Raw genomic sequence first — 22,482 nt, 5'->3', positions numbered from 1 at the left:
ATGCAGTCAGACTCACAAAAGCCTTTATTCAGGCGGGCAACCTGCTGTGGCCTGTATTAGGTTTGGCCCTCTGACAGCAGGTAGCAGAACTGCATCCAAATTTGCACCAATAGATCACACCCTTGATTTGTGGGATAAATGCAATATTGCAATTATAAAAGAGAGAGGCTTCAGTCTTTGCTTGGTCTAAACACAAGCTTCATTTCATCTGTTTGTGTCATCAATGACACAGTGAGACAATACAAATACAATACTAACATACAGTAAGAAAACAGAGCTATGCAATGAATTTGATTAGCATTATTAGCTTAGATAACTGATTCAAAACCTTTTTTTGTCATCCAAACCCTTTGTGTTACAAACTCGGACATCCAAACACCCTTTCACAAGTTCACACTTGCATAGAATTAGAGTGGATAAGATTTAATGCGTATTTGGCGTGCTGTCCGGGGGGAGGGCTCTGAGCTCGGAGTTTGGCCCAAACTCAGAGCACTCCCTCGAAGTGTTTAGGACTGGAAGTGTGGAGAAGTAAACTATTGATGGAGTGAGGTGAGATTGCTGAATCTATATGTACACCTCTTGTCATTGATTGCCGAGTTCACTCCGCTCGTGTTAATTAACTGAAAGTGGTCCTCCTGATCTTTAATAAAACATCATTTGTTTTGATGTCCGAGACTTGAAGATAAAAATGCAGCTTTATTCGGACAACCCAGAATCGTAATCTATATAACAGGCAAAAGTTCTAACACACGGGCAAACAATCCACATAAAACACAGAACAACAGGCAGAGAATCAAAAAACAAGACAGAGGAAACCAGGATAATCAGTAGCGATTCTAGGCACGGGCGAACCAGGCAGTCGCCCGGGGCGGCATTTCTTCATGTCACATGGGGGGCGGCACGAGCAGTTAAAAAAAAAAAATCCTCTGTGCCGCGAAGTTTTTCTATTTCGATTCAATTATTGGCAATGGCGCCCTGCTTGCTGAGAAGGTGCCGTGCGCAGAAGCGATGTCAAGGGGATCTCCTGATTAGTTCACGTATCGCGTCTTTTGCGCGCTTGAGGTTGTTATTTCAAATCCTCTATGTTTCAAATAGGCGCACGGAAAGCGCGCTCATTATGCGCTCACTGGAAGCGCGCTCATAAACTTTTCAGCACGTGCACCCAAACACTCTTCTCCGTAAATAAATCTTTCAGCAGAGCTACAGCAAGCGTTTTTCTGTGGTGGAAATACATTAGCTACTAAAACATCTTTGTCGTTGTGGAGAGCGCAGTGTAATGAGTGCATGGTTCTATTGCAACGACAGCCATGGGAAAATCGGTACGAATTTTACTAGGCTATTAATAATGAAAGAAAAGCTATACTGTGCATTATAAATGTCAGGAATGTATCTTTATTGACTCATTCTTTTTATAGAGATGATTTAAATGCTGAAATATAAGGTTTATCTTTTTATAAAACCTTTTTGTTAACCTTTTTTTAAAGTTTAGTAGGTAAGATAAAAGACACTCCTTAAAAACAAATCTTTAATGTTATTAACTTGGTGAATTGATTTCACTGTGTATTAGGCTTTTTGAACAAGATTCTGTGTATGTGATCATTTTGGTCACTATATTATCTAATAATTTAGGGGTTCGAAGGGGGTCTCGCCCTGGGTGTAATTCAAAGTAGAACCGCCACTGAGGATAATGCTTAGAATTGCAGTGTCACACAAATACAAGACTTCGCAAAGAATGATTGAAAACAGGGCTTATAGATTGGCCTTTACAAACTGAACCTAATATAATGAGTCCAGGCAATGGGTTAATGGGAATTGAAGTTCATGATGATATGGCCCAGGAGTTGGGAGGAGTGCCCTCTGGTGGAGATCATTGTCACTATGGGCCCTATTTTAACCATCTAAGTGGATGGTCTAAAGCACACTTCACAAGTGCACTTAGAATCCACTTTTGCTAGTTTAACACCTTGAAAAATGGGTGATGCGTGTTGTCCCTATTCTCTTAATGAGTAATGGGTGTGTTTTAGGCATAACATGCAATAAATCAATCAGAATGTAATTTCCCATTCTCTTTAAAAGCTTGTTGTGCTCGCTCTATGGCGGATTCGCTATTTACATGGTAGAATTTGCAAGCGGAAAGACTAAATGATTTCTCCAGAGAGGAAACAGATCTGCCCGTGCGCGAGGTTAAAGAGCGCGCAAGCAGACCATCTATGGGACAAGCCGGATTTCACCATATCTTTATGTGCACAAAATAATCTTTTACATTGTAATCCTTTTATTTGTAATATTTGGCTAGTTTGTGCGCTGCTGCGCGTCCCTGTGTGTGTGTAATAAGTAATATGAAACGAATTGTGCACCCGCCTTTAGGCTCATGTTACTAACGATCTCTTTAAATAACAAAAAAAATAAAAAATAGTTCGCCATTGACTTTAGACCAGTTTTCAGTTAGTCAATGGCGCAGTCTATTTCCATGGGTGCACAAATATAGGCAATAGCCAATAGGCACAAATGAATTTGCTAATTATACAATGTGGCGCAAGATGTGAAAATAATAAATGCGTCAGGCTGAAACTAGCAAAAAACACTTGGGTCATGCCTGGTGCCGCATGTATGATAGGGCCTCTAGACCTTCTAGTGCCCCCGCCCAAGATTTAAAAACTGTATGGGGCATTTTTCTCAGGAGAAACATCTGAAAAGGAGACTTAATCAGAAGTCCATTTAACCTCATAACCAGTCAGGGTATTATTATAGAGATCTCATATGTGATTTTTCCTTTCCTGCGGGCCAGGACTTCACTAAATGAGTCACTAATTGTTCCTGCCCACCAGTCCTGCCCTACATAATGATTTATGAAAGGAAGGCAGTATGCATGAAATAGGCAGAGGGGAATCATCCAAGATTTACCACGTTTCTCTGATGGCAGAGCGCCAGTGAATTCCTCTGGGCTTTTGTGCGGCAGTGTTCGTACAGTGAAGGTGAGTGTAAACACATCCTCCATCAGGATTTCAGATAGTAGAGGGCTACAGCAAGGTCACTGGAGAACAAGGATCTTCTCTTCATTGACAGAAAACACTACTGATAAAAGCCACAGCTCAAGGCGACCTGGGGCTTTACATGCCATTGCGTTCAGACCAAAAGTCAGTGTTGTACGAAACCCCTGGAGCTTGTGTGATTACAGTCGTATTTGGAGAGCACTGGTATGGAGAACTGTAATTTCTAGTCTGAAAATGTTCCTATTTAAGCTTATTGCATAAGCATTTTTGAAGATATTTTTATGAATGTTATTAATACTTTATGATTCACAGTATGTATGTTCAGCACACTATCATAGCTTTTATCAAAAGGAGTTATATGCTTTTTAATATTTTCCTTTTCCTTTAGTGTGTAAAGCTCATAGTCTCCCACAAAGTGTTTTTTAATAGAGGACACTGATCTAGATCTTCCCTAAAAAGCCTCGACCATTGTCCAGATATTACTTCCTACAACGTCCACGTCAAAATGTGAAATATTTACATAATCAAATATTGCCCCCAAAAGCAAATGCAAAAAAAAGAATCGCCATCTTTCTTTGCTTTCCTGGCTTCAGTGAATCAAAGTGTTGTGGTTATGTCGCGGATTTATTAATATAGCAGTATCAGTACAACCCTAAATTTGTAAGTAGCACAAAGCAGGCTATATTTAATGACTACTGACCACTGTTGAAACATTCTGCTCAAGTCGTGCTTGCAAAGTTGGTTTCCGATCGATTGGCTTGATCCTCCACGTTATCAGAATCTCACTCGAACTGGGCTCAACATTGTTATTAACTGTCTATTTGCAAATGCTTTAAAAGCCTTGGAAGCTGAAGCTCGTGATTATGGTAAGAGGTATTACACATCCGATACACGCTCTCGAGGTCAAGGAAAACATTTTGGAGCACTGCTTGCTGGAAGGACCTTTGTTAAGTAATCCCAGAAGGTTCTCTTTGGTTGGGTTTTAAACTTGTATTGATAGAAAAAAAAGATGCAAAGCACTTCTTACGGTTCAAAAAGTTAAAAAGCCCCTGAGGAAGGCTGAATTGCCTAAATGCATCAGTGTGCAGTGTTTTAGTTATTTTTTAATGTTTCTAGAATGAGCCATGGTTTGAATAAGGCTTCTTTTTTACATTTTTTTTTTTTAAATGGAAGAAGTGCCTTGGTTGGTTCTTTATTCTATAAATGCACACTCTTGGGTTGTTTGGCCAATCACAACGCACTAGGGGGCAGATTCACTAAACAGGGCAAATAGAGATTTCCGAAGTGATGACATCACTTTGTATGCCAAAACGCGGTTTGTGAGTTAGCATTTTAGCAATCCCGGTTCCCTCGCTCTAAAGCCTATGGGATTTTTGAATGGGTTTTTGCTAAATCGCCTGAAATAAGGTCTGTGGTGAACAAAGCCTCTAAATATTGTCACATTTTGATCTATGACATAGAACACACAGTTATAACCTGCTTGTGTTTTTTAAACTTTATATTGGCTTCAAAATGTATAAATTTTGGATTAATTTGTAAAGATTATCTTGATAGTCAAAACGTGTAAGGGTCACAACCCTTTGTTAAACACAGATCTTATTTTTTGCGATTTTCCAAAAGTCTATGGGGAAAATGCATAGCTTTTCGATCGAGGGCACCCATGCGAGGGCAAAAATAGCGGAGGTTGCAGTGTGAGTACAATTTGTCCTAAACATGACACAAGCTTATATTAATTGCGTCAAAATCACTTTGATATAGTTAACAAGTTTAAGGCAGCTTGCCGCCCGGTCAAATGCTCTGACAGACACTGTTGCTGACTGACAGATATACTTGCGCTGTTTAATGCGTTTGAGATGTGGTGCTTTCCTCAGTGCTCAACTTACATTTCACAGGTATATTCTCCATCTGTAAATGTTAGAAAGTAAAGCAAATATGTCCATTTCACAACAAATATGTCCATGTCAGAAGAGGACGAGCTTCTGCAAGTGAATCTCCGCTAAAATTCATGCTTCCTTGAACGAGCGCCGGCGCGCGCATGCGCGTGAATAGTACTACGTAGTACGCAATAATTCTGACTAAAATAAACATATTGCTAAAATATTTGTTGTTGGAGAAAATAAATGTGCCATATGTGGAATTTTAAACCTACAAGTATATATTTTTAATGAAAGTGAAAGTGATTATAATGGGGTAATCAAATGCAGGCTAATATAATTAGTTTGTGCGTTTGTTTTTGTTTTTATTTTCATTTTTAGTTTAGCTTTTAGTCAATATAAAAACAAAAGCTTTTTGCACATAATATATTGCATAGCCTATATATTATATTTGTTTCCATATCCTTCAATATCAACATTGTTTGTAGGATATCATTGGGCCGAATGTGAATATACTGTATATATATATATATATATATATATATATATATATATATAAAGATTTTATTTATCTAAATAGAAAACGTAGAAAGTACCGAGATATATATCGTATATCGCCATTTGACCAAAAAATATCGAGATATGATTTTTTGGCCATATCGCCCAGCCCTAATATGGCACTTAAAGTGGTTCCCCTATGATTACAAGCCAATGAACCACTTTTAGTGCTATATAGCACCATGTTTGTTTAGAGTGTAGTAAATCACCTTGCATATTCATTTCAATACTCTCCTCCCATAAATTTTGCGCCTGAAAGGGAAACTCCTACAAATACACGTGCACTAATGTCAGCCGCAAAAATAACATCGTCCACGCCTTTTCAGCGCAAATTTTTCACTGCGTGTCTTTTGTAATCCTGGAAGTCGTTTTTGAACGCCATAAGACGGTGCAAGCTGTTAGTAATTCTGGCCCTAGCTCAGCTAGCCAATCAGAGCACTCAGAATTTCAGACAGACTGGAAATAGAGGAGCTGCAATAATGTACAGTATGTGAACAATTAAAGCATGTCTGGTGTGGCCATCAGCTGCTAACACAGTGCATCTAATCGATATTATATATTCATTTACATTAACTTTTATTCATTTAGCTGACGCTTTTATCCAAATCCACTTACAATTGCTATATATGTCAGAGGTCGCACGCCTCTGGAGCAACTAGGGGTTAAGTGTCTTTCTTAGGGACACATTGGTGTCTGACAGTGGATTCGAACACACAACCAAGGCATGCGTCTTATCCACTGCGCACATTTACATCAACACTTGACTCATCTGTGTCTATTTTAATTTCTCAGAATAACTAGGGGAAACATCAAAGATAAAGTTGATACTGAAATGAAACGACTGGAAACTCTACAAGCACTAAAATGTTCCTTCTCGATTGGATCCATCTCTGCTATCAAAATGATTGCTTCACCAGACAAATGAATCCTTGTAGAATGAATCAATTATGTCTGTGAAGGCTCAGCCGTCTAGACTTCTGCAGCCTTATCAGTGCATGTCTAAGTATATATGAACTGGTGAGCTCTCGTTTCCACTTTAACAAGCTCAAGTCTGTGCAAATCGAATGTTCATGGATGACAAAGTGAAGGCAGGTGACATGACAGAACTTTACAGCAGAGCTGGATCTCTCAGCAGTCGTCTCTGCGGTGGTATTCTCGGCACGGATGCTCATCCAGGCAGTCGCTAGCAGCCGTCTCTAAGGAGTCCCCCATCATTTAATCTCACCGCAGAGACGGAGGCAAACCAGCCACAGAAACATAAGCAGATGCTAAGATTTATTAAATATAGAGGAGTTTTGTATAGCCACCGCTCTAGCGAACTGGATATATTAGTCTCTAGCATGTTACTTGTTTTACTCTGTTGAAGCACACCGAATTCAGACAACCTGCTATGTTCTCAAGTCCCAAAAGGCTTGTGGAAATGAAGGTCTGAGATTTCAATTGATTGTTTTAGTGTAACATACGTTACATACAAAGCTGAACATGATGAGTTGCATGCTCATATCTTGCCTGGATGTTCATGTAATCAATACTGTATACAGTCTTATGGAAGCCCTGTATAATTAGGGTTGAGACAAATTGCAAGATCCAGCACAACAGCAAAAGACTAATGTCTGACACTGACACTGAGGGGCTCCGACAAACTTCCAAAGGAGCCGCAAGATTTATCTTTAAAACATTAACTTAATTAAAATGCTAAAAAAATGTAATTAAATTTAGATCCCCCCCTCCCACTCCCCTCAATAACTGTGATATCTGATTTGTGCAACGCAGAACGCACAGCCTTTTGTATTCAGAGATGAGATGTATTCAACTTTTATAGCAAAAACTGTCAAAACTGAGATATTGACAAATATATGTACTTAGAGGCAATGCACAACAACGGGAAAACAGCAGGTGATTTGAACACTGACGATAATTGTCTGAAGGCTGTAGTGTTGGTCGAGATGAATTTTATTGTGCAGGCAATACTGGTAAACTTAAGCATGGCACAGCCACAAAGTTTTTACAAATAATACTAAAGATATAAAGATCTAGATTGACCTCACTAATTGACTAGATGGTTGTTGGATGACTAGTGGATCATGCCTCCCACCTATACTAATTAAATATGATTTTTATCCTAACCAGAGGTGATGAGCAACAGGGCATTTTATCATTAGCCTAGCAGTGACAGGTAGCCCCGCCCACAGTGAAATCTCATTGGTCTAAAAAGTACGTCCGAATAAATTGATTTTGGCGTCAAATTTGTTATATATAAGGCATGAATGTCATTGAGACCAGTATAAACTGGTGTCATTTTTTTGGGTTGCTGTTTACTTCAGCATTGATTGTTTCCTGGTTAAGACACACTGTTAGATGGGCTGCTGGACAAGTTATGTTTCTTTCAACAAGATCTGTGTATTCGCAGAAAACATAAGCAAGGTCTCACAGGAAGCAATGAAAAGCTTAATTAGTTTTTGTAATATCTTGAGTTATGAGAGCTGTTATTCACTTGCATACTTATTGGATCATATAGTGGAATCTGTAGGGAGAGCGAGTACATGATTATAATCATCAATATGCTCTTGTCTTGTTTTGTTTTTTTTGGAGTCACAGATGGCCAAAGCTTTGAGTTAAATAATGCAATATTCATAGAATCAATTATGTACATTGTAGAGCTGCATCAGATTGAAAAACAAAAAGTTAACGGTTTACTTCAAAATAGTGCCGGTTAAATTTGGAAAGACATTTGAGGTTTGTGCAATAAATAAAGTGTTCAGCTAGGATGCATTAAATTGATTAAAAGTGACAGTAAAGACATTTTCAGAAATTGATGATAGAATTTTTTATACTGTATTTTTGATGGCTTGGAGAGACTTCTTTCAAAAACATTTTTTAAAAATCTAACTTAATGGTAGTGTAAAGATGCCTGACCCTCATTACAAGAATTTCCAAAGGAGTGGCATTGGTTTAATATATTACCAATCATAAATTACAATTAACAACTATTAATATTATAAATACTGTATATTAAAACATTAGGATTAGGAATAGGGATGGGCAACGATTAATCGCGATTAATCACATCCAAAATAAAAGTTTGTGTGTACATAATATATGTGTGTGTAGTGTGTATAATTAATTTGTATATATAAATACACACACATGCATGTATATATTTTAGAAAAATGTGTTATCAAATATTTATATTTATATATAATATTAATTGTGAATAAATATATATAAAATATATACATGGAAATATTTCTTAAATATATATACATGCATGTGTGGGTATTTATATATACAAATTAATTATACACACTTCACACACATATATTATGTAAACACAAACTTTTATTTTGGATGCGATTAATCGCGATTAATCGTTGCCCATCCCTAGGAATATATATGCTAGTTAGATTTAGACAATCGAAACCAGTTTTCCTGAAGCACAATCACTGCTTTACAGAATGTCTGCACACACCACATGTCTATATGAGTGTGAAACCTGATATTGAACCAATCAAGTCTTTTTTTACCCCACAGCGGGACACTTTCACCTTGAGAATGAGAGCTGAGCCTTTCCAGTTCAACCACAGCTGAAATGGCACGACACAAGTAAGTCCTTCAGGTTTTCAAGCTCTTTCCTCCTTTGTAAAGCTCCTTAGCAAAACTGTATTTTAAAGTAGATTTTATTGGCACATTCACATGTTTTAGATGTCCAAATAAGTAGCTGAGGCATTTACAGCCGGCTGGAGAGTTTGTCTAACACAGTTATAAGGCTGCTTTGCATTGTCATGAATACACATCCTGAGTTAATATTTTGTTGATCCTGGAACAACATTCATATCTAAAAATGTAATGCTAACCCTATTCCTATAGTCCTATCTCTAACCCTACACCTAAAATCAGAGGAATGACAGGTGAATAACACTGATGTAGAAGCACCTAACCCTGGTTGTAAGTCTAAACTTGACATAAACTGCAAACTTGTCCTTCAAATCTGATTGGTTTATTGAAATGTTGTTGCTCTTGGTGAAATCAGGTCTGCATTATGAACAGTGCTTACAGTTTTTGACTGTCTTTGGGCAAAATATGATTCATATTTCAGGGTTACAGTATTTAGAAGAAGAATTTTGGCTTGTAAGTGGAGCATCAGCTGTGTGGTTTGTTTATAATGTGCCAAATGTTTTTACGGACTTTGCACTAGCATCGCTTATAAACTGGAGACTGCTTTCAGAACCGACTTTATAAAGGTTCGGGAATTTTTCATTTGTCTTCATTGTTGCATTTGTCCTGCTAACGCCAATTTTCCATCGTGAGGTAAAACCATAGACTGTAAAAAAATATGGACGTAGTACCCATGACGTCACCCGTAGGTTTCTAAAAAGCGTTTTTTGAAGCCTAAAGTGGGCGGGGCCGGCCGTTGCCATCTTGGCAGCACGTCACCTCTCGTCACTACCGGATGAAATAAAATGGGCAAAGAGGCGGGACGTGGGTGGAGCTGAGGTGCTAAAAACTGCTATGCTACTGGCCTCGGGCTAAAGCCAGTAGTTAAAGTTTGTGTTTTTGCCCTTCGAAAAATTAAGACGTAACTAAAAGTGAGACTATTTACTTTACTTTTTTACTAACTTTATTAATCCCACAAGGTTAAGAGCATGTATAAAACAATACATAACACAGATCACACACATTTCTCACAAAATACAAGCAGTCAACTATGTGTATCGTGATGCATTATTATTCTGTTAGTTAAAAATGTATTATCATGTAGACAGTAACTTACAATATTGCTCTGAGCTTCACACACGTCAGTCAATGGCATCGCACGTCAAGTTCGTAAAGAGCTTTATTCAGTCCATTTTACAATCGGATTTTGGCCACCTCTCAATTTCTCAGATGGGTCAAACCAAAAATATTACCTCAGAAGTTCAAGTAAATGAACTAGAAATCCGCGCTCATTCAAGGGTGTGCATCTATTGCATGGACGGAGAGAAAGCACTGAAATCATCAGACATTCATTAGTGCATGCGAGGGAAATAACTGGAAATACAGTGCTGGTCGTTCTCTCCACACTCAACATTGATTGAATCCGACGGCATGCATGGGCGAAGGTATAATACATGTATTAAATTGTATGAAATAATCCCGGAAAAAAGCACAAACACAGCTGAGGGTGACGCTAACAGTCAGCAGACAAACGACTAGCAGTGACAGCGGCGGGAATCCAGCTGTCACTCAAGTGGCCACGCCCTTAATTATGCAGAACTTTAAGGCTTAATATAATTTAAACGGTTGACCCCCCTCACAGTCGTCATGAAGGGCAGAATTAGCGAGATAGACCAAAACCACTTTTTGCTCCAGGTTGTAAACATGTTTTTTTCTGCTGTGAACTTTAGCATTTTAACATGAGGGAGATACAGATTTGACTCGCTTCTGCAGCCTCAAGTGGCCACTCGATGAATTGCAGTTTAATTCACTTCCGTGTTGGTTACGAGAGAGAGACGGGGAGGTTGCCGCTTGGGTGAAACACAGAAAGACTCTCATACTCACCACAGAATGTTGGCATTAAAGTCCTTGAGTTGTCGGAGAGTTGTCAAAGTCAATGAAAATTTGATCAGCATTGAAATTGCCTGTCTTGGTGCATTTAAGTCCCTTTAAAAAGTCTCTGCTCCCTGGCACTGAGCAGAAATGAGCTATTTGCATTTCTAGAGGTGGCTGCTGTTTACTTCACCGCCTCAAGCGAATTTACCAAAACTGAGGCCAAATGCAGAAAGAAAGCACAGTTATTGTGTTCTTTACTTTGAATGAACTTTAGATTATTTCCACTGACTGTAATAATAACCCAGATAGTAAACTGACATTGAATCAACGTGGAAATATGACAGTCAGACGCGTCATTCTTTCAAAACTAACGGAAAATCAACTTGAAATCAACGCGTTGTTTCAACGTTATAAAAGCGAACCAATTTTCGATTTTCATTTATTTTTGAAGAATGTCGCGTCTTGACGTTGGTTCAACGTTAATTCGATGAGCAAAATCAACGTTGTTTCAATGTCATGAGAGACGTCGTTTCCACGTTGATTCAATGTCAGTTTGCTGTCTGGGAATATTGTTGCCTAATATTGTATTCTGAACGCAGAGAGCAAATGGGTTAAATGTGCATCATTTTCATCATTTGAGAACTTCATTTCGGTCATTCTGCAATTTTTTGAAAATGGGGTGTGCATAAGACTAACATGACATGACATATGTTTTGAATATGAAGTTTTATGCATGTTTGTGACAACTGTCATTAAGTGTCAATCGCTCAATTATGACGTCAATTATGATGTCTTTGTTATGACAACTTTACATAAACCAATACATCATAACCTGTCAGTGTCTTTGTCATGACAACTTGACATTACTAAGACAACACAACCTGTCATAAACATGACATAGCAGATTAATGATCAAACTTAAGAAACCACCTAGCTTTATTGGTTAACATTACATTAAACTGTCAGGTGGTTGTTTGGTTTTGACATCGGCTTTCATGAAGCCATTATAACTTTTTTAATGACAAATTCAATTAGTACCACTGTAGTTGAGGTCACGAAAAATATTCATGACACAGTTATAATGGCCTCATGACAACCACATGACAGTTTAACTTCATTTAAGTCAAGTTGTCATCACAAAGACACTTACAGGTTATGGTGTATTGGTTTATGTCAAGATGTCATAACAGACATCTCAAACAATGTCATATTTGCATTCAAAATGTCATTATTGATCGAAAGACACTTAATGACAGTTGTCATAAACATGCATAAATCAAGTAAAGTGTTATAATATGTTTGCTTAATTGTGATATTGTAGTGAAAGAAATCAAAATATAATATTATTTCCATCTTTATTATTTTATTTGATCCAATATGATAAAAAATGTGCAGCATGACCCATTTACATTATATTGTAGTGCTTGTAGTTGTCACAGCATGATGAAAATGAATTTATGTAATGGGGTGGAGGGTGGAGGATGCTTTAGAAAAAGGACAGATGAGGCTCGAGGCAACAAAAATCTCATTCTCCCTCCCTTTAGGAAAAATGAGAGGCAAGCGTAAACAGCAGGGTTGACGTTTCATACCAGAAATTCATTAAACACAATCAGGACGGTGGCTAAATGACTGGCAATAAATGAGTTTCCACTTCAAGCTTTAGTTTTCCATTTTAAATCTGTAGTATGTATGATATTGCAATTATTGCAACACAATTATGACATTTTTCAAACAGTGATTGTGCATGATCTGTTAATGAGGCTCTTGATATGTCACATAAACAATGAAACCATTCAGATTTCTTAAAATGTGTCAGTTTTGTGAATTCAAAAGAAAAATTCAAAATACTCATTTAAAAAAGCTTATTTGATTGAACTAATGTGTGTAATTTAAGTTGGCTCTACTCTAACCAATTGATTATTTTGAGCGTTAGGGACTACTGTAAAAAAAAATATTGTTGGTTTAACTTAAAAAATTAAGTAACCTGGTTGCATTAAAATTTTAAGTTGATTGAACTGGTAAAAGTGAGTTAATACAATGAAGGAGAATAATTTAATCATCAGAAACTCAAAATAATAAGTTATCTGAACTAAATAAATTATTTAAGTTGATTTGACAAAAGAAAAAATGTTGTGGTAACAAATCTTGAAAATATTTTTTTACAGTGTACACTGAAAAAAATAATATGCTTTATCTAATCAATAAAATTGTGCAATATTATTTATTAAATTGTACAAATTAGAATTAATTAGAATATTAATTTGATTAACTATTGCTCAATTCTAATTTGTTCAATTTAATAAAAGTCAGAATTGCGAGATATAAAGTCGCACTTGCATGATATAAAGTCGCAATTGCGAGATATAAAGTCAGAATTGCAAGATATAAAGTCAGAATTGCGTGATATAAAGTCGCAATTGCGAGATATAAAGTCAGAATTGCGTGATATAAAGTCGCAATTGCGAGATATGAAGTAAGAATAGATATAGTCGCAATTGCGTGTTATAAAGTCAGAAATGCATTATATAAACTCAAAATTGTGAGATATAAACTATTCTGAGGGAGAAAAAAGAATTTTTTTAGAATTGGCCTGATAGTCGCATTTGCAAGTTTATATCTCACAATTCTGGGAAAAGATGTCAGAATTTCGACATATAAACTCGCAATTATGTGTTATAAAGTCAGAATTGCGAGATGTAAACTCGCAATCGTGAGAAAAAAAGTCAGAATTGTGAGATAAAAAGTCGCACTTCTTTTTCTCAGAACTGCGACTTTATATCACGCAATTCTGACTTTATATCTCGCAAATCTGACTTTATATCACACAAGTCTGACTTTATATCACGCAATTCTGACTTTTTATTTCGCATTTCTGAGAAATAAAGTCAGAATTGCGAGATATAAACTTGCAATTAAAAAAAAAAAGTCAGAATTGTGAGATAAAAAGTCACAATTACTTATTTAATTTTTTTTTTTATTCAGTGGCGGAAACAAGCTTCCATACTGTAGTGTGTGTGTGTGTGTGTGTCCAAACTTTTGATTGATCGTGTAATTTGTGTATCGCTGTCTCACACTACGAATCTTGTAAACCTCTTGGTGTGTGTGTTTTATTTCAGCTGGGTTTCTTTGCTTTGGTTCTGAAGCAGAGGCGTAATCGTTCGTAAGCGTGCTGTGTACAGATGACCTTAAAATTACATACATCTATTTTATTAAATTCACTCTGCAGAGGGCTGTAAGTCATGCTAATATACATTAGCATTGCTTTTTCCAACCTCAAATAGACGCCAGAAGACTGGTCTCAGATCAGCCTCATCCTGGTAACCTTTACCATTTGTGCTGTGACTCAGCTGCGCCCAGCTGTTTACCCTGAGTGAATGCGCTCTGCGTATCGCCAATGTGTGTGTTAGATCTTGTGTGTGGAGTGCAGGCCTGGGGAACAGAAAGCAATGAAACCTTAATTACATCCTCCCTTATCTTGCTTCCTTCTCTCTCGTCCTCTGGAGCTGCGCACTATCAGCACTTTGAATTAGAGTGCTCTGCACGCAGCCATGGCTTCACCTGTGGATAAACAACATTAGGGACTCATTGTTCGAGAAGGGTGCGCTTCGTCGGAACAATACGCAACTTTTTTTTTCTTGCATGTGTACATTTCTGCTTCTGGTGTTATCTTGAGTTATCATGAGTTCTAATAATGACATTTTTTACAGGGCTGCATGAACAATCTGAAAACAATCTTCTTGGTTCATGAATATTAATTACAAATTATTCTTTTTTATGTGATCAGCGATGTTTATTTATTGAATATCAGCATATTTATATATATATATATATATATATATATATATATGTTAGGGCTGTCAATTTTTTTAATTATTAAAAATATTTAACAAAATTAACGCAGCATCTGTGCTACTGTATGTCTTGAATGAATAACGTATAGCTTTAAAGGGATAGTTCACTTTGAAATTAATTTTTGATATGTTTTAGCTTACCTCAAGGGCATTCAAGATGTAGGTGTCTTTGTTTCCACAGTATTTTCAATTTTTATATTTTTAGGTCAAACCGTTCATGTCTATCAGCCATATAATGGAGGTCTATGGTCACCACCTCAAAGAGCATGCACAGAGAAGTCCAAATTAAACATGATTTAATGACTCGTAAATGTAAGTACACATTGATGGCCTAGGACACGAAAAGAGCGGTTTGTGTGAGAAAACGAACAGTATTTATATCGTTTTTACCTCTTGTAACCACAGCCACGTCCAAGTGATCTGAGGGCGCAGGCGCTTTGTGGCGATATAGAAAGATATTAATACTGTTCGTTTTCTCACACAAACCGCTCGTTTCGTGTCTTAGGCCATCAATGTGTACTTACATTTACGAGTCATTAAATCATGTTTAATTTGGACTTCTCTGTGCATGCTCTTTGAGGTGGTGACCATAGACCTCCATTATATGACTGACAGACAAAAACGGTTTGGCCTAAAAATATAAAAATTGAAACTACTGCGGAAACAAAGACACTTACATCTTGGATGCCCTTGAGGTAAGCTAAAACATATCAAAAATTAATTTCAAAGTGAACTATCCCTTTAAAAAGGATTTATCTGCCTTCAATTGAAGACTGAAAATCCAATTTCTAACTTTCAGATAGATAGATAGATAGATAGATAGATAGATAGATAGATAGATAGATAGATAGATAGATAGATAGATAGATAGATAGATAGATAGATAGATAGATAGATAGATAGATAGATAGATAGATAGACAGACAGACAGACGGATGGATGGATGTCAATTATTTAACTCCGAATTTCGCACAACCATGTATAAAAGTGGAATACTTTTTAGAACATTGGCCCTTTGATGTTTAGAATATGTGTGAGATCAGAGGCAGTGATCCTCAATACTACATGCTTGACTAACAGATTAAGAGCACTTAAAAAAAAAATCTACAAAGTAAAAGTTCCCAGACTTACTCCAAAGACAAGAACTGTTATAAAGTTGTCTGATGCTAGACAGAGCTAGTTGCTGCTGCCCCAAAAGCAAATCTTCACCCAGCTCTCCCTCGCCAAGTCATGTTGAGGAATTTGCACCGAACATGAATAATACATTCATGACTGACTACGGCAGATTCTGCTGGGACCTGCACTCTGGAGACCTGTATCCTGGGAACATGGACTGAAGTTCAGTCGAGAGCAGAATGAGAACTTAATTCCGTAAGACATGTTTTTGCTATAAGAGTTTCATAGTTGCAGCACTTTTGCCAAAAACCACCCACGTTTTATCAATGCTAATTATGAAATCAATACCACCACAATAAAAGCAATTGGTGGTTCGTTCAAATGTTGTTGTAGCAGTGAAAGGCTGTGCAGAAATTAATATTTAAAATATGTGGTCTGTATTTTTGTTCCCTTCCAATATCATCAAGCAATGTCTATTCATCTCGGCTAAGATTACAAAAGGTCACATTAAAAGGCCCAGACAATCTGTGTATTTCATTTAACCACTAGACAATAATAATTGGGCCAATCCATAAAACAAATAGACTTACTCTCGAGTCTCGACAGATGATTACAGCAAGTGTGTGGAACCGCTCTTGTAATTAACATAAGCATTCGGTATATTAGGGGAAAACTAGCGTAGCCTCAGTAAATAAATACATTTAGAAAAGTATTAATGGTTATGTGTTCACATATCTATCTAAACTTTTGTTTACAGTTATTTTAAATTCCTTGCATTTCAATTCTGCATCCTGTTTTTCTCATTTCAAATTCAGAAACTAAATTGGAAAGGCATGTAGTATCTTAGCATCTTCTAATCTCCAAAGTATCTTAATAATCATAATGACAACTGGTGTCTCCAGGTTCATTGTGTTCTCCGATCTGAAATATTCTCTTTGATGAAGTTACTGTGTGTCGTATTCGTATACACACACCTACTGTGTGGAGAAGCCTACTTAACATTCTCCATGCAAGCGTGGCCCGAAAATGAGGGAACGCAGTTCAGACTCACAAATTTTCACTGTGGTCTTTAGATCCTATTAGCTCTCTCCAGAGAATCTCTCCTCACACAGGTTAGAGAGAGAAACCTGGCGGATACAATCAAAGCCTTATTCTAATCACATGATTATGATTATAGCTATCATCTTCCACCAACAGATTTCAGGCATTCTGGGAAGTGTCCATCCTGATGGGATAGTTTAGAGAACAATGCGCATTTGAGACATATACATTTCAGTCAAACATTTTCCATGTACTTGCATAACATTATCATCAACAGAACTTATACTATAGGCCTGAACAAAACAACAACAGCATGAGCAGGACCAGTTGCCATGTCCACGTCTGTCGCCATGGTTACTATGGCAGTGCGAGCGGAAACCGAGGGTAACGCGGATATGACGTCATTGACTGGCGACTCCTCCCCCCTGCTCACGCATTCCGTTTCCTTGGTTGAAAAAATTGCAATTTTCTCAATATTTACAAAGTAGTTGGAAACATTCGGGATATTGTAAGTAATCAACTAAACAAACTAAATAACATTGGCCTAGTTTTTGGATATTTTACTGCAAAAATCCTACATACCTTTAACAGACTGTGAGTGTTGAGCGCCATAACAGCAGCTCTTCAGATGCCGTAGAAGGTGAAGCTATATCTAAAACTATGAGATGTTTTGCAAATGCTGATTATTTTTCTTTTATAAACATCTTGATTTCTAGTATCATTTACAAACAGTGTGGGACGAATTACATGCTGATATAATACTTAGAGTTTGTTCAAATCACTAATATAATATGAGGAATAGTAATCATGATGATCGCATTTGCAAGAAATGTGATCTCAACTGGATTTTTAGCATACTGAAGAGGAGTGTGCAATGGGAAATGTCTTTGAGTTTAGCAATCATGAATATTCAGTATTAATTTTTTGATTTATTTGGTCGTAATAGAGTTGTTTTGCAGCAGATAATGGTTTCCCCCCCCCTTGAATTCCTGGCTCGAAAACTATAGCCGTTATTTCCGCATTTCATTTTAGCATTATGTGAAATTTCAGTTAATCTCCCGTGAAGAACTAGTTTTGTTGGCTCTGAGCTGCACTGTTGTTTTGACACGAGGCAATCGCACTTTTCTCAATTACGAGTTCGATTCCTGACATTACCAGAGGATTATAGTAAACTTGCTCGAGGTTTTAGGCTTATTAAAACAAATTGTGTGATTGTAAGATAGTTTGCGAGAGATCTCTCCATCCTTCAAGGCTCTTCTCTTCTGTTTGTTCAGAAATGCATTACGGTATATTTGCTCCCAGTCTGTTTGTTGGCTGCCTGCAGAAGTAATTCTTCAAAAATATCAGTTCTGTCATTATTTACTCATCTTATGGATACAGCCATATGGAAAACTGTTTTCTCCTCCTCCACACACCTTCTCTGCCATATCTCATGTGTCTCAGCCAAAGCATAGAAATACAGCCTATGCATTTTGTTTCCACATTGATACTAATTATTAATCTCACTAAAGATCTCTTAAAGGTTTAATTCTGTAGAACCTCACATGAATTATTGCAATACTTTTGTTACATGCTCTTTCGATTCCAGCGAATGGATGAGTAAAACCGGGTCGATTTGTAAGAGCGGATCGATTTCTTTAGTGTTCAAGTGCACATGTTGAAAACGAGCATCATTTGAACAATAATGAGTCTACTGCGGTAAGAGGCATCGTAATGAAAGGACACACTCTAAATCTGAAGGTGGTTAAACGGTGGGAAAGATGTCTTGAAGGAATAGTTCACCCCAAAAAAATCACATTCTGTCATAATTTACTCACTCACATGTCGCCCAAACCTGTGACTTTCACAAAAGGAGAACCAAGAACCTCACGAGAAGTAATGACATTTAAAACGGCTATGATGCATCTAAAGCAGCTATTTTTTATTTGAGATAGACAACTTGAGGTCTGCTCTGTTTATTAAACATATCAAACTAGAATAAGACTTGCAAATATTGCACACAAGTCATATGGATACTGTTTTTGGAGTTTTGGCATATTTCAAAATGCAACCTTTTATATTCAGATGAAATTGAGTCATGTAGGTTTGGAATGGCATCAGGGTAAAATAAGCAACTGTTCAAAAGATTGCAGTCGGTAAGATTTGTTTGTTTTAGTCCATTAAAGGGATAGTTCACTTTAAAAAAAAAATACTTTTTGATATGTTTTAGCTTACCTCAAGGGCATCCAAGATGTAGGTGTCTTTGTTTCCACAGTATTTTCAATTTTGACATTTTCAGGTCAAACCGTTCTTGTCTGTCAGTCATATAATGGAGGTCTATGGTCACCACCTCAAAGAGCATGCACAGAGAAGTCCAAATTAAACATGATTTAATGACTTGTACACTCTCAGAAAAAAAGGGGTACAAAATCTGTCACTGGGGCTGTACCTTTTTGAAAAGGTACACTTTTGTACCCAAAGGCAGCATATTGGTACCTTAATGGTACATATTAGCACCTAAAATGTACATACTGGCACCTGAAATGTACATATTAACACCTAAAATGTACATATTAACACCTAAAATGTACTTATTAGCACCTAAAATGTACATATCAACACTTAAAATTTACATATTAGCATCTAAAATGTACATATTACCTAAAATGTACTTATTAGCACCTAAAATGTACATATTAACACCTAAAATGTACTTATTAGCACCTAAAATGTACATATTAGCACCTAAAATGTACTTATTAGCACCTAAAATGTACATATTAACACCTAAAATGTACTTATTAGCACCTAAAATGTACATATTAACACCTAAAATGTACATATTAGCACCTAAAATGTACATATTAACACCTAAAATGTACATATTAGCACCTGAAATGGACATATTAGTGTCTAAAATGGACAAAAGTTTACCTTTTTACCTCACCTCAAAGAGCATGCACAGAGAAGTCCAATTTAAACATGATTTAATGACTTGTACACTCTCAGAAAAAAAGGGGTAAAAAAATCTGTCACTGGGGCTGTACCTTTTTGAAAAGGTACACTTTTGTACCCAAAGGCAGCATATTGGTACCTTAATGGTACATATTAGCACCTAAAATGTACATACTGGCACCTGAAATGTACATATTAACACCTAAAATGTATATTAACCCCTAAAATGTACTTATTAGCACCTAAAATGTACATATCAACACTTAAAATTTACATATTAGCATCTAAAATGTACATATTACCTAAAATGTACTTATTAGCACCTAAAATGTACATATTAACACCTAAAATGTACTTATTAGCACCTAAAATGTACATATTAGCACCTAAAATGTACTTATTAGCACCTAAAATGTACATATTAACACCTAAAATGTACTTATTATCACCTAAAATGTACATATTAACACCTAAAATGTACATATTAGCACCTAAAATGTACATTAACACCTAAAATGTACATATTAGCACCTGAAATGGACATATTAGTGCCTAAAATGGACAAAAGTTTACCTTTTGAATAGGTACAACCCCAGTGACAGCCTTTGTACCTTTTTTTCTGAGAGTGATGTAAGTACACATTGATGGCCTAAGACACGAAACTAGCGTTTTGTGTGAGAAAAACAGCCACAAAGCGCCCACACGCTCAGATCACTTGGACGTGGCTGTGGTTGAAAGAGGTAAAAATGATATAAATACTGTTCGTTTTCTCATTTTTTCACTTTCGTGTTAAGATTACACGATTGACAGTGCATCCAGTCGCACAACAACCATCTGGCATGTCGTTTACACCTCAACTTTTGTCTAAGTAAACTGGTGACGTCCTGGCACAATCATTGATTAGTTTACTGGGATTCATTGCCAGAGAACGATGTTCTTGCCCGCCAGCCAGTACTTGTGACGTCACGTGCAAAGTATGAATTAAAAATGGCCGAAACAGATTCATCTATCCAGCCCTATTTCATGCTGATTTCAGCCAGGCTCGTTGGTGGCGAATGTGTGAGCTAGTAAATCATTTCTCCACACACACAGCAGCAGTCTGAGTGTGTTGTGTCCATAGCCTCAGAGCCGTGTGACGAGTGAAGAGACTCTCAGACACCAGACAACAGCTGTGGGTATAATGACTACCTGTGATGGAGGACAGAACCAGCCAATTGACAGATGGAGCAAAACTGGACCTGGGAAAGGAGAAGAGAGGGACAGAATGAATACAAGGAGAGAGGATTAGATCAACTCATCATCTGAACGTCAGATGATGCGGCTTATGCTTTAAACAAACATTAAATCAAATTAACTTAATGCACATCTCTGATCCCGTTGTGCATTGTTCCGATTTTGTTTGTTTTCATAATCTTATCCAAATGAATAACTTGCTCTGCATCTGAATCCTTTCCAGCTGATATCACAAATAATTATTTTTTTTTTTTTTCAGATTGAAATAACCTCTATAAGTCAGGCTTAATAAACTGTATGGTCTTCAGGCAACTGAAGTCATTTATGCAACATAAATGTATCAGATATTACATTTTAGATGATATTTATCTAGTACCTAATTTAACATTTTTGGAGCCTATTTTAATGGACGACATCACTCAAAATGAAATCATTAAATAAATGTTGAAATATTTAAATAATTTAATTTTTAGTAAAAGATTAAAAACATCAAATCAATCATAAAATCCCCAGACAAATTACCTCCTTTTATTTCTTTTTAGCATTTGTTTGTGCTCATTTTTAGCACTGTTTTTGGATTGCGTTTAAAGGAGCAATGTGTGACTTTTAGCGACATCTAGTGGTTCGGTTGCGAGTTTGCACCAGGTTTGCACTAATGGCTCCGCCCACTGCTCACCCCTCCCTTTCGAAGAAGCTACGGTTGCTAAAACGGGACAAACATCTCGTCGGCTGAGACAGCAGAGAATAGCCAGAGTAAGCCAAGAGTGTGTAACATTGTCACTGTTTCTGTACCACAGTCCATTATAAACCACATCATGGATACTGTTTACAAAGCCATAGTAGTCAGGTGAGGATCAAGGGTTTTAATATATAATTTAATATAATAATATTAATCAGCTGATTGTCTCACAAACGTAACCAGCAGCACATTTATCCACACATACTGTAGCAAACCCATAATACAGCGAGGGAGCAGCTATATATTTTTTCTAACAGGGTAGTAATAGTTTAGCTGGTTAATATGAGCTGTTACTGTGAGCTGAGCTGGGACGCGTCCGCATGAGTCCAAAGGTCGGAAGTGCGCGCGCTGTTACAATCATGTCATCTCCGCATCCCATAGATACTATTTACTACACACAATAGGCTTTTTTCTCTGATTTTGAAAACTCTTCGTGATCGACTTTAGTGATCTAAAAGTCTCTATCGACGGGTTAGTGATTCCTGTAACGTACTGTTTTACGGTCAATGACATGAATACTAATCATCAGCCTTCTCACGAACGTAACAGCACATCTATCCCCAACATAACAAACCCATAACACAGCGAGGGAGAACTAAGTTACATGAAACAAT

General features: G+C 36.9%; 1 protein-coding gene across 4 annotated transcripts in view; it reads left to right on the top strand.

Annotated features, from left to right (window-relative positions):
• b3galt1b (beta-1,3-galactosyltransferase 1b) overlaps positions 1-22,482 on the top strand; it is a 173,770-nt gene that overhangs the window by 107,736 nt on the left and 43,552 nt on the right. For all 4 annotated transcript variants that reach the window (XM_039683672.2, XM_039683668.2, XM_039683670.2 and 1 more), the window contains one exon: positions 8,957-9,028. The gene's annotated coding sequence lies outside the window, so the exon portion shown is untranslated. The remainder of the gene's footprint in view (positions 1-8,956; positions 9,029-22,482) is intronic.

Source organism: Pimephales promelas, chromosome 7 (genome assembly GCF_988280905.1).
Source record: "Pimephales promelas chromosome 7, fPimPro1.hap1.1, whole genome shotgun sequence".
NCBI lineage: Eukaryota > Metazoa > Chordata > Actinopteri > Cypriniformes > Leuciscidae > Pimephales > Pimephales promelas.
The sequence above is the reverse complement of the archived record's forward strand: the minus strand, read 5'-3'. Positions and strand labels throughout refer to the sequence as shown.